Consider the following 12891-nt stretch of genomic DNA (forward strand, 5'->3'; position numbering starts at 1 on the left):
ACCCTAATGACTCACAACTGAGTCAGATAAAGCAAAGGTCATATTTGAGTGGGTGTTGAGTTTAAAATGTATTTATTAGTGTCACAAGTCAGCTTATATTAATACTGCAACAAAGTTACTGTGAAAATCCCCCAGTCACCACACCCCAGGGCCTGTTCAGATACACTGAGGAAGAATTTAGCAGGACCAATGCACCTAAACTTCACACCTTTCAGACTATGGGAGGAAACCGGAACACCAGGTGGAAACCCACACAGGGAGAACATGCAGACTCCACACAGACAGTGACCCAAGCCAGGAATCGAACCCAGGTCCCTGGCACTGTGAGGCAGCAGTGCCACTGTGCCACCCATTTAATCTACAAACAAGAAACAAATACAAGGGGCAGCACAGTGGTTAGCACTGCAGCTTCACAATGCCAATGACCCAGATTCTATTCCCGGCTGGGGTCACTGTCTGTGTGGAGTTTGCACATTCTCCCCATGTCTGCGTGAGTTTCCTCCAGGTACTCCAGTTTCCTCCCACAGTCCAAAGATGTACGGTTTAGGTGGATTGGCCTTCTTAAATTGTCCCTTAGTGTCAGGGGGACTAACTAATGTAAATGCATGGGGTTACGGGGATAGGGCCTCGGTGGGATTGTGGTCGGTGCAGTCTTGATGGGCCAAATGGCCTCCGTCTGCACTGTAGGGATTCTATGTGTATGTGTGTACTAAGTAGGTACAAAGAAAGACTTGCATCTTTATAGCTCTTTTCACAACCACTGGATATCTCAAAGTGCTTTACAACCAATGAAGTACATTTGAAGTGCGATCACTGTTGTAATGTAAGCAATGTAGTGCCTTATTCTACACACAACGTCGCCTCACAAACATCAACATGATAATGACCAGATTCTCTGTTTTTTGTGATGTTGATTGAGAGAGACATATTGGCCAGGACACTGGGAATAACTTTTCTTCTTCATAATAGTGCCATGGAGTCTTTTACATCCACCAGAGAAGGTACATCCATCATCTTCTTCAAACTCAAAGGATAACCATCATCATCACTTCATTGTAATCTTGTTTATCTATTCCTCCTGGTAAATGGATGGAAGAATGCGGGTAAAAATCATGTGAGGGAGTGGGGATAGTTAGGGGAGAATAAAAGGGAGGATCTGTAAACGAGCGAAGGACAAAAGAAATTAAATGACAAACTGGATCATGGCGCAAAGCTAAAGGAGGTAATAATGGCAAAAGAAACAAAATATGTGTCTAAATTGGGGTTAATGTAATAAAGAGAATCATCACCATCAGCAGTCATCCAAAAACAGGTAAGGACAGAGATTATGATCTGAAATTGTTGAAGTCAGCTGTGAGTCTGGAAGACTGTAAAGTGCTTAATCCAAAAATAAGGTTCTGCTCCTTGAGTTTACATTGTTCTCCACTGGAATTGTGTAGGAGGCTGAGACTGGAATGGTCAAAGTGGAAGTGAACCCAAGAATTGAAATCACAGTTGACTGGAAGATTGGTAACACACTTATGATCATAAAAAGATAACAAATAGGATCAGGAGTAGTTCTTTTCAGCCTTTCTAGCCTGCTCTGCATTCAGGAAGATCATGTCTGATTACTGAACTGTACTCTACCTTCGCACATTGTCACAATACTCCTTGCTTCCCTTAATATTAAAAAGTTGATCCAGCCCTGTCTTGAATATACTCAGTGATTGAGCATGAACAGTTCTCTGGGAGAGAGAATTCCCACATATTCATACCCCTAGAGCAAAGAGGTTTCTCCTCATATCAGTCCTAAATATCCAATCCCTTATTCTCAGGCTAAGATTTCTAGTTCTGGCCTCGCTAGCCAGGGAAAACATCCTCTTCGAATCTACCCTGTCAACCCCTTAAAAATGTTGTTTCACAAGAACAGGATTTGGAGCAGGAATAGACCATATGGCCCTTCAAGCCTGCTCCACCATTCACTTACTAACATGACTGATCTTAGGCTTCGACTCCTCTCCCAGCCCGCCCTCCTTCCATATCCCTTGATTCCCTGAAGGACCAAAAATCTGTCTAATCCAGGCTTAAAAATATTCAATGATGAAGCATCCACAACCCTCTGGGGTACAGCATTCCAAAAATTCACAACTCTTTGAGTGAAGTAATTTCTCCTCACCCCAATCTCTCAGTGGTCTACTCTATCAAGCCCCTTCAAAATCTTTGGAGAGAGAGACAGAGTTTCTTTATAGTCATATGGAGTCAGAATGTTTACTCTGTTTTCCTCTTCACAGATGCTGCCAGACCTGCTGAGTTTTTCCAGCATTTTCTGTTTTCATTTCAGGTTTTCAGAATCTACAGTATTTCACCTTTATTCATTCAGAATCATGTATAAAACAATTAGATCAGCTCTCATTCTGCTAAATTTGAGGTTATATAGACTGAGTTTATTCAATGTCTTCTGAATTATCAATCCCCCCATTTTAGGAATCAGTCTTGTGAACATTTGTTGAAATCCGTTCTATGGCAAGCATATCTTTCCTTGGGTGAGGAGACCAAAACTGCACACATGCAGATTGAGTGGAGGTGTTCTGCAAAGTGGACACCCAGTCTGCATGGTCAGTCTGGAGACCACAAATACAGAATACTAAATTGAAAGTAGCACAGGTAAATCTCTGTTTGACCTGGAAGGAGCATTTGGAACCAGTGGGAAGGGAGGAGATAAAAGGACTGGTATAGCGTCTCCTGCATTTACATAGGAAGGTGCTGTGGGAAAAGGAGAGTGGTTGGCAGTGGCTAAGGAGTTGACCACAGTGTCAGTGCAGGAATGGGAATGCAAAAGGTTGATGGAAGAGGAAAGTGTGTTTCATGGTGGTATCAAGGCTGGAGATAGTGGAAATGGCAGAGGATGATACTTTATATGTGGGATGAAAGGTGAGGACAGGAGGAATCCTGTCATGATTTTGAAATGGCAGAGAAGACATGAGAGTAGAAATCTGGAAAATGGAACTGATACAGTTGAGGGTTGTGTCAATCAGAGAGGACGGCAATTGTCAGTTGAGAAACAAGCAAAACATCAGATGCACGAGTTCAGAAGTTGGCATCACCAGAACAGATGGAGATAGAAAAATTTGAAGAATGGAACAGAGTCTTGACAGGAAGGAGGGTGTGAGGAAATGTAGTCAAGGTGACCATGGGAGTCATTGGGTTGATAGTGGACATTGGTTGATAGCCTACACAAATGAATACAGGCAGAGAGATCTAGGCAAGGAAGGGGCAGAGATAGACCATCTAAAGGTGAGAAAAGGGTGAAAATTGGAAGAAAAACGGCACAAATTTCCAAATTTTTGGGATGAGAGCAGGAAACATTGTTCAACAATATACTGCATAAAAGTAAGAGGACCTGAGTAGGACTGGAACAATGGATGTTTCACATCCTGAGAAAATGCAAGCATAGCTTGGATCCACATTGTTTCCTATAGCAACATCTTTCATTTGGAAGAAGTGAGTGGGGTCAAATAAGAAGTTGTTCAATGTGAGAAACAGACAGGGGCGGCATGGTGGCATAGTGGTTAGCACTGCTGCCTCACAGCACCAGGGACCTGGGTTCAATTCTCGGCTCAGGTCACAGTCTGTGTTGAGTTTGCATGTTCTCCCCTTGTCTGCATGAGTTTCCTCCGAGTGCTCCAGTTTCCTCCCACAGTACAAAAGACATGCTGATTAGGTGCATTGGCCATGCTAAATTCTCCTTCAGGTGCAATGAGTGTGGTGACTAGGGGATTTTCACAGTAACTTCATTGCAGTGTTAATGTAAACCTACTTGTGACCAATAAACTTTAAAATTTTTACTTTAGAGGAGAATAATGATGAATGAGGCCTGGTTGGGAATCTGTTCAACAATGAAATAGACTACCCTTAGGCTCAGTGCCTACATGGTGGGGGCTGAAGATGTAGAGAGATTGATCATCCATGGCGAAAAGGAGACAGTTTGGGCTAAGAAACAGAAAACTTCTAAAGTGACAGAGGGCAATTGAAGAATTACGGATGTAGGTGGAAAAAGACTGGACAAAACTGGGTGGCATGTTGGCACAGTGGTTAGCACTGCTGCCTCACAGTTCCAGGGACCCGGGTTCGATTCCTGGCTTGGGTCACTGTTTGTGTTCTCTTTGCATGTTCTCCCCGTGTCTGCGTGGGTTTCCTCCGGGTGCTCCGGTTTCCTCTCACAGTCTGAAAGACGTGCTGGTTAGGTGCGTTGACCCGAACGGGTGCTGGAGTGTGGCGACTCGGGGAATTTCACTGTATTTCATTGCAGCGTTAATGTAAGCCTTACTTGTGACTAATAAATAAACTCTACTTTACAAGAGGTAAAAAAAGACTTAGAATAGTAAGAAATCAATCCTGTGGGCCACGAACAGGGTTACAGGTGTGTGTGGATCTTGAGAAGATTTCGGAAATGTGTTGTGTGAGGTTAGGGGATTATGAATTTGGAGGCTGTGAAGACAAGACCTGCAGAGGAGATGAGGTCTCTGGCACACTTGGAAACAATAGTTTGACGTTTGATGGTGGGATATGGTCCGGTGTTTGGTAGGAGGATATACTAATCAGTTACTCTTCAACACCTGCTAGGTAGAGGTAGCTTCACCAGACGACAGCAGCCACACTTGTCAGTGGGTTTAATAACAATATTACAGCTAGATCTGGGAGAACCGAGTGCTGCAGGTTTAGTGGGATTGTTAAGAGTCTAATAGAACACCATTAAACCTACAGCACTCCATTTTCCCAGGTCCAGAGAGAGTGTGCGAAACAGAAAGATTTGTGGAATTTTACAGTGCTCTGCTGACAGGTTTGAAGGTGGGACAACTCATAAAATGTAACTCATGGCATGCCCGCCTTCTCTCCCACTCCTGACCTGTCTCCCATTTTACATAGGAGCAGTGGAGGCATCAGACAGCTGCACATTCTTGGCTTATTGGGGGTTTTAAGTGACCAATTAATGCCAGTTAAATACTTCAGCCCATCCTCACCATTATTTTATCCAGGACAGAGGGAGGTCCACACCAAGAGGATAGCCTAATAGCTTTATCTGCATGGACTTGGATAAATCAGCAATGTACCTCTTTTTGGGGTCCCCTTTGTCCATCAGAGGCAACCCCCAAGATCATACTGCCCTATCAGCTAACCTCACGCCCCCCCCACCATCACATCGGCCTCTCAAAACTGGCTCTCTAACCCCCTGACTTGCCGTCTGGGCTCTGCCAACATCCTGGACGTGCCTTCAGTCCAGCCTCCATTATCTCTTCTTTGGGGACGGTTGTACTCCCAGCTGTGGGTACTGCTCAAACCTGGCACTGCTAGATTTACAGAGCTGCCAGCCATCTGACTGGATGTAGCACAAATCTCACTCTTAGCCAATTAACGCACTACTGAACATTAAATGAATGTACGGTAGCTGATATGAGTGAGGATGTGTCCCCCTGCTGATATTTGAGGTAAACACAGTAAGAAGTCTAACAACACCAGATTAAAGTCCAACAGGTTTATTTGGTAGCAAAAGCCACTAGCTTTCGGAACAGGCTGTCCCTTCGTCAGGTGGGTGGGAGTTCTGATCACAAACTTTGCCGACGACACAAAGGTTGGTGGGGTTGTGGATAGTCTGGAGGGATGTCAGAAGTTACAGAGGGACATAGATAGGATGCAAGACTGGGCGGACAAGTGGCAGATGGACTTCAACGCAGATAAATGCGTCGTGGTCCATTTTGGTAGGTCAAATGGGATGAAGGAGTACAATATAAAGGGAAAGACTCTTAGTACTGTAGAGGATCAGAAGGACCTTGGGGTCCGGGTCCATAGGACTCTGAAATCGGTCCCGCAGGTGGAGGAGGTGGTTAAGAAGGCGTATGGTGTGCTGGCCTTTATCAATCGAGGGATTGAGTTTAGGAGTCCGGGGATAATGATGCAGCTATATTAGACCCTCGTCAGACCCCACTTGGAGTACTGTGCTCAGTTCTGGTCGCCTCACTATAGGAAGGATGTGGAAAAGATTGAAAGGGTGCAGAAGTGATTGACAAGGATGTTGCCTGGATTGAGTGGCATGCCTTATGAGGATAGGCTGAGGGAGCTCGGTCTTTTCTCCTTGGAGAGACGAAGGATGAGAGGAGACCTAATAGAGGTGTATAAGATGTTGAGAGGCATAGATCGGGTGGACTCTCAGAGGCTTTTTCCCAGGGTGAAAATGTCTGCTACGAGAGGACACAGGTTTAGGGTGCTGGGGGGTAGGTACAGGGGAGATGTTGGGGGTAAGTTTTTCACACAGAGGGTGGTGGGCGAGTGGAATCGGCTGCCGTCAGTGGTGGTGGAGGCGAACTCAATAGGGTCTTTTAAGAGACTCCTGGATGAGTACATGGAGCGTAATAGGATGGAGGTTATATGTAGGCCTAGAAGGTAGGGATGTGTTCGGCACAGCTTGTGGGCCGAAGGGCCTGTTTGTGCTGTAGTTTTTCTATGTTTCTATGTTTCTAAACAGGGCACAAAGACACAAACTCAATTTACATGAATAATGATTGGAATGTTAGTCTTTACAGCTAATCAAGTCACAATGTGAGTGGAGGGAGCATTAAGCACAGGTTAAAGAGATGTGTATTGTCTCCAGACAGGACAGCTAGTGAGATTTTGCACATCCAGGCAGGTTGTGGGGGTTACAGATAGTGTGACATGAACCCAATATCCCGGTTGAGGCTATCAGTCTCTGCTCAGCGACTCTGCGCTGTCGTGTGTCGTGAAGGCCGCCTTGGAGAACGCGTACCTGGAGATCAGAGCTGAATGCCCGTGACCGCTGAAATGTTCCCCAACAGGAAGAGAACAGTCTTGCCTGGTGATTGTCGAGCGGTGTTCATTCATCCGTTGTCGTAGCGTCTGCATGGTTTCCCCAATGTACCATGCCTCGGGACATCCTTTTCTGCAGCGTAACAGGTAGACAACATTGGCCGAGTTGCAAGAGTAGGTACCGTGTACCGTGATGTTTGAGGTGACAGCATTGGAAATCCCAGCAACTGAAAAATCCTGCCCTTTGCGATGGCCAATGTCATGCTGGCAATTCTCAATGAAATGATTTACAGAGGGTAAGAGGCCAGAGGGATGGGTCAAGTGGATGATAAAACTCTTGGTTAAAGTCGTGAGCTGGGTGGTGGGAGGGGGAGGAGTGGCGGGCAGAGAAGGTCACAAGTTCATTGAGTTGGGGATGTGAGGCATTTGCTGAGGACTGATTGTTTGGGGTCAAAGTCAAAGCTTACTTTGAGTTCAAGTAAGCCTTTTTTTGCAGTGTATACATAGTTTAATGCAAAATTAATCTAAACGAAGTCGACATGTTTAACTTGTTAGGAAGCAGCGTTAAACGTTTAAAGACAGTGATGAGCAAAACATCAAGAATAATGCCAAACTGTTACACAAGTTTAATATCAAAAATATGTGTTAAAAATCAAAAGGAAAAACTTACAAATTTAAGTGCAATCATCACATTTACAATTTAGACAAAATGGCCTAATTCATCTGTATTTGGAAAGACTGCTTGCCCTAATAATGCCTTCACATAATTTCTTCATTAATTAATAATTGCGAAGTTCACAGCGTTTTGAACTTTGTGGTATCGGCAGGGAGACTTGCCAGAAGGTTGTAATGCACGCAGAGGGAAATAATAAGCTCGCTACCCATGGTGTCCCAATATGTGTGGCCATCAGGCAAGGCTCTCTGCCAGCAGCTTAAATTTGGGAAACATGCCCATAATTTTGTCATAGATGCCTGTTTTCCCCCAGTGAAAGGAACACACTTGGCATAAGGGACAATCCTTGCATTTTTACTCGTTATTTCTCCTTATTAAAATTACTCGATTGATAATCACAGACAGTGCATTTGTGATTTCCCACCCTGCTGGATAGCAACATGGAATCAGTCCCATGGATTTACTTGAAGGGTTACTCATAGAATAGAATAGAATCCCTACAGTGCAGAAGGAGTCCATTCGGCCCATTTTGTCTGCACCAACTCTCCGGCAGAGCATCTTACCCCAGGCCCTGTCGCTGTGACCCCACAAAGTTATCATGGCTAATTCACCTAACCTACATATCTTGGGACACTAAGGGGCAACTTACCATGGCCAATTCCCCTAACCTGCACATCTTTGGACTGTGGGAAAAAACTGGAGCACCCGGAGGAAACCCACACAGACACAGCGAGAATGTGCAAACGCTACACAGTCACATGAGGTCGGATTTGAACCTGGGTCCCTGGCGCTGTGAGGCAGCAGTTATAACCACTGTGCCACCGTGCTAGAGTGTGCAAAAGTGCTCAAGTTTGACTTGAATATAATAATAGACATTAACATCTATTTATTTAAGATGGATCAATCTATCAGTGCTACAGCACTGTTTGGGTATTTTTAAAAAAATAAGGAACCCTTCAAGAATTTGCATGTCATCCTTGCGCAGAAGCCATGCTAATCTTCTCTGTTTCGTTCCAATTTTAGTATATGTGCTGCCATTTTGCCCTCTGTCCCACTTCCTGGCTTGGTAGCCTTCAGAGGTAGGCCAATCTAAGTGAGGCACTTGCTGTGTACATCTCCAATGAGGACCAACCAATAAAAGTTTGCAGCATACCCACTCCAGCAGCTTTAGTGCATCTGCTGCAAAGTGATTAAAACAATCTAACACTATAACAAGTGTGATGCTGCCTGTTGCTTAAAATAGTTAAAGGAACTTTACAAACAATAAAATTCCAGTCTTCAGTATGCTTTTCAAAGCTTGAACCACTGAATTTTAGTAAAAATTATATATTCAATGTGTCATAACTAAAAATAAATGTTTTTGCAAGTGAAATCTCAAAGACATTGTGAACTCAGTCAGTTACCTTTCTGAGCAGTTGACAGGAACCATCAGGCAACTTAACTTGCACTTTTATTATTCTAAAGTTAACAAATCAAGGCCAAGAAATTCCATAGATTCCAGTTTTAGGCATCTTCTATAGAGAGTGCTAATAACTCACACTCAAATGGTGAAGTCTGGGCAAGCTTGGAGTTTTGGTCATTAACTTCTTTATCGTGTACAGTGGATGATACAAAGGTAAAGACCTGTCAAGGTAATCACCTTCAATGTGCCAGTTCAGCCTTTGGTCAACTGAGGAAAGTAATATTTGGGCCAGAGTCTCAAGCCCAAGTCTAAGTTCATGGTTTACTCGGAAGCAATGATCCCCTCACTCCTATATGCTTTGGAAATTTGGACAGCCTATAATACCTCACAGTACTGGAGACAAACTACCAGCGGCGCCTTCACAAGATCTCCCAAATCTGGTGGCAGGAAAGAGAGTCAGTCCAACAGCAGTGTCCTCTCCCAAGCCAATATGCCCAGCATCCAGGTGCTAATCACTTAAAACCAGCTCCACTGGGCAGGACATGTTGTTCCTAAGTCTGACACCAGACTCCCAAAGCTACTGCTCTACTCAGATAAAAGCAAATTACTGCAGATGCTGGAATCTGAAGCAAAAACAGAAAATGCAGGAAAACACCTGCAGGTCTAACAGCATTTGTGGGGAGAGAACAGAGCTAAAGTATTGAGTCTGGATGGCTCTTTGTCAGAGTTTTGTCATGGCAGGAGACTCCCAGGAGGACAGCAAAATAATTTAGGGATGTCCTTGAAGTGTGCGATGAGATCAAACACCCCACTGACACATAGGAGACCCTGGATTGTGACTGACTAAAATGGTGAATGTTTATTCAGGAAGGCATCAAACACAACCGGAGACTTTATCAGATAGTGCAGAGGCAAAGTTGAGGCATCAAAGGGAGTGCACAAATATCCAAGCAACCCATCTATCTGACCATTCAAGCACCATCTGCCCTACATGTGGCAGAATCTGCAGATCGTGCATTGAACTCATCAATCATCTAAGAACCCTTGAACTAGTGTGAAGCAAATCATCCTTGATCCTGAACGCTGCTTAAGAAGAGGAAGGGCTTGTAGAGATGCATGTGCCACCGTTCAAATAAGTCATTGGGTAAGACCGAGGGAACTAGAGGATGAACAGCTGGGCTATGAAGTACAATCAGAAGGCTATTAGGGGTCAGAAGAAAGATCATGCTGGGCCTCCATCCTTGGAGAGCGATTGGAAGTGGTATGGGGTTAGGGCTAGAGGAAGATTGGAAGATACTGGGGGTCAGCATTAGGACTGAGGTAAGAGGCCTTGGAACCAGGAGTGACAGAGATTATATTTAGTATTTATCATTTTTTAAAATTCTGTGCTGTTTAGTGTTGTCTTTCCCTGAGGGAATTAGCACTGATGGTAGCTGCCTCAAGCACAGTCCACAATAATAAGAGAGAACAGAAGCAGGTATCAGCCTCTTATTGGCATATCTTAATTGCCTAACAGTCGCTTCAGATAAAGGAGCCTCTTACTGGGCCATCACCATATCGTTTGGCATAATGCACACCAGAATTGTTTGCATGTGGCAAAGATGTCATTTTGAATATAAAACAGCAATAAAAAAAATACGGCTACCAAGGAGCCAAATTTCTAGCTTCAGCAGGTTGAACTTATGATTTTTGGAAAAGAACTACAAATTGTCTCGCCACTACACGGTTTAGTTTCCAATGTTATTTGTGATGGTATCTATTTAGCAAGTACTGGCTTAGCTGACACCTTTTCTTACCAAAGAAATAATGTAAATTCTGTACAAATTACATTATTGGCATTGTAAATCTAAATGTAGTGTAACCACTACACTGATGACCCACAACTGAACCCAATCGTTCACTAGCCAATCCATTAAGTGTAATTGAAAATCTCAGAGCTGGCTTCCCTACTTTGGAAATAATCAAATCAACAAAATTCTTTGAAACTATGACCTTGGTGTGTTATTACTCCACTTCCTCTTCTAGATCATTGAGGCCTTTGTCATGGTTATCCACACCATCCACTTCTGATGTTTCCTTTTTACTGTGCGACTGAGCTACGATGGCTCCCAGTCCCCCAGTGCTTCTAGTTCAAAATGATTCGTCTTTATTTCCCTTCATGATCTTGCCCCTCCAGATTTCTGTTACCTGCATGAGTGCTATGTGCCCCCCCCCCCATCGAGTCCCCCCGCCCCTTGTCACTTGTACTCAGCCATCTCTGGATTTCCCCATCTAAAATCTTCATCATTTCTACCTGCTCCTCTTTTAAGGCCATCCTAAAAACACATTCTTTGACAAAGCTTTTACACACCCCTTTTAATCGCCCATTGTTTAGCTTTGAGCCCAATTCACGGAATCACAGAATTGTTACAGTGCAGGAGGCCATTCGGCCCATCATTTGTGCACCTACTCTCCAAATGAGTAATTCACCTAGTTCCATTCCCCTGCCTTCTCCCCATAACACTGCAAATTCTTCCTTTTCAGATAACAGGTTTATTTCTCATTGAATGCTGCAATTGAACCTGCCTCCACCACACTCACAGGTAATGCATTCTACACTTTAACCACTCATTTTGTGAAACAGTTTTTTCTCATGTCAGTTTTGCTTCTTTTGCTAATTATTTTAAATTGTGCCTTTTGAATGTTCTCAATCCTTTCAAGAGTGGGCACACTTTATCCCTGCCTACACTTCCCTGATGCCTTAAAGATTTTGAATACCTCTATCATATCTCCTCTCAGTCTTCTCTGCTCCAAGGAACACAATCCCATCACATCCAATCTATCTTGTTAACTGAAGTTGCTCATCCCTGTAATCATTCTCATGAATCGTTTCTGCCCTCTCCCCAGTGTCTTCATATCTTTCCTAATATGAGGTGCCCAGAACTGAGCCCAATACTGCAGTTCAGATGGAACTAGTGTCTTATGTAAATTCAACATGACCTCCTTGCTCTTGTGCTCTCTGGCCTTGCTAATAAAGATGTGGAGATGCCGGTGTTGGACTGGGGTCCTGCTAATAAAGCCTAGGGCAGAGTATGCTTTTTTAACCATGCTCTCAAACTATCCTACCACTATCAATAACTAATGTACATACACTGCCAGGTCCCTCTGCTCCTGCACCCCCTTTAGAGTTGTACCCTTTATTTGGTATATTACATATTATTTTCGTCAACGTGACAATTTGTCCTCCTGTTTGACATTCCTCTTTAATTGTTTGTTTCTCTCCAAGTTTGACATGCAGACAATATCCCTCTTCCCTAGATTCTAGCATGTATATCAGTTGCTGTGTATAATTATGCAAAGGAGTTCAGACCAGAGAATTGTTGACTATTTTGTACTTAACCCGATGAACAGAATTTGTATCAGGTCTAAACTATTTAGAAGTAACTTAGGCCAGAAGAAAACAATCCATCCCATTAAATACAAATAACAAGACAGCAGCCTTTTATCTTGTAAGACAATGGTTTGCCCAAGGTGTTAGACATCATCTGGTGTGGTTTAGGAGCCCACTCTGGCCATGGCAGTTTCTGTCGCACTTGCTGCAGAGGCAGATGGTGGGCTGAGAAGGTGCACAATTTGCTGGTCTCTGTTTTCTGTGGGCCTCTTCTCAGCCAGCTGAACTTTTTGTTACTGCTCACCCCTTCCAATCAGTCAGCCTTCAGACATCACAGCCAATGGCAACTGTATCCCAGTTTTCTCTGCTGATGTAAGTACAAATATACGCACAAATTATAGAATTTATTTCTGAAAATATTACCAACATCCCATAATAAGCTGGCATTGATAACATATTGCACATAAAACAGGATAAAACAGCACATTCTCTGACGTAATATGACCAATACTGTGGGATATTTTCTATTAATACGATATGGAGATGCTGGCGTTGGACTGGGGTGGACACAGTAAGAAGTCTCACAACACCAGGTTAAAGTCCAACAGGTTTATTTGGAATCACAAGCTTTTGGAGCGCTGCTCCTTC

At 43.7% G+C, this 12891-nt stretch overlaps 1 non-coding gene across 1 annotated transcript; it reads right to left on the reverse strand.

Annotated features, from left to right (window-relative positions):
* Nucleotides 1-8411: 8411 nt before the first annotated feature.
* LOC144494583 (U6 spliceosomal RNA) lies at nt 8412-8516 on the reverse strand. The gene has a single exon (XR_013498112.1). It is a non-coding gene; the product is annotated as a U6 spliceosomal RNA (small nuclear RNA).
* Between the last annotated feature and the right edge of the window lie 4375 nt (nt 8517-12891).

The sequence above is a fragment of the Mustelus asterias genome, chromosome 5, assembly GCF_964213995.1.
Source record: "Mustelus asterias chromosome 5, sMusAst1.hap1.1, whole genome shotgun sequence".
NCBI classification, from domain to species: Eukaryota; Metazoa; Chordata; class Chondrichthyes; order Carcharhiniformes; family Triakidae; genus Mustelus; species Mustelus asterias.